Consider the following 1,099-nt stretch of genomic DNA (forward strand, 5'->3'; position numbering starts at 1 on the left):
TTCGGCTTTAACTTCTGACTTTTACACAGGACTTAAATCAACATGAAAAGCCATCCCTGAATTCCACATAGGCCAAAGCCCACTTCAATGAAGCACCTGAGGTCTCCGCCAGGGATCTTCTGGAACAAGAATTGTGCTTTCTAAGGACCATCCTCGTTACATAGGCAGGCAATACAAACAGCTGAGTCCATTCCAGAAGAGCTTTTCCTCTCAGAGTACAGGCCCTGGAGGAAGGTTCTTTGAGTTGTCTTGGATGAAATATTTTTGTATGGATCAGCAATCCTTCCTTAAGAAGATTGGAGCAATTAATGTTATCTTGATTAATGAAGCTAAATTAGCTTCATAATCTCTAGTGCACCTTTCTTCTTGCCAGTAGGCAAGAATTTGGAACTGACTTAATGTAGGCCACCAGGCAGACTTTCACACAGTGCTGGAAACCTGCTGTAGTTGCTTTTCAATGAAGCATTTGGTAGACAAAGTCAGGCCTAATCAACTTGTGTACAAGATGAAGCAAATAGAGCAAGACTTAAAAGGATGGATCATAGACCTGACTGCAAGTTCTGGCTTGGTCATCACAAAGCCTTCTATATAAAATAGTAATCACTATATAATACCATCTCTAAAGTTGTTTTAAATCAATGGTTTGCAAACTGAGGTCCCTGAGACAAGCAGCATCAGTGTTACTTGGTGATATGGTTTGGCTCTGTGTCCCCACCTAAATCTCATCTCGAATTGTAATCCCCACGGATCAAGGGAGAGACCTGGTGGGAGGTGATTGGACCATGCAGGCTGTTTCCCTCATGTTGTTCTCATGATAGTGAGGAAGTTCTCACTAGATCTGATGGCTTAAAACTGGCAGTTCCTCTCTCTCTCTCTCTCTCTCCTGCCACCTTGTGAAGAAGTTGCTTGCTTCTCCTTTGCCTTCTGTCATGATTGCAAGTTTCCTGGGGCTTCCCTAGCCATACATAACTGTGAGTCAATTAAACGTTTTTTGTTGTTTTTTGTTTATAAATTACCCAGTCTCAGGTAGTTCTTTATAACAGTGTGAAAATGGACTAATACCCTTAAGGACTTGTTAGAAATGCAAAATTGTGTTTTA

This window comes from Mandrillus leucophaeus, unplaced genomic scaffold, assembly GCF_000951045.1.
Source record: "Mandrillus leucophaeus isolate KB7577 unplaced genomic scaffold, Mleu.le_1.0 Scaffold265, whole genome shotgun sequence".
Taxonomy (NCBI): domain Eukaryota; kingdom Metazoa; phylum Chordata; class Mammalia; order Primates; family Cercopithecidae; genus Mandrillus; species Mandrillus leucophaeus.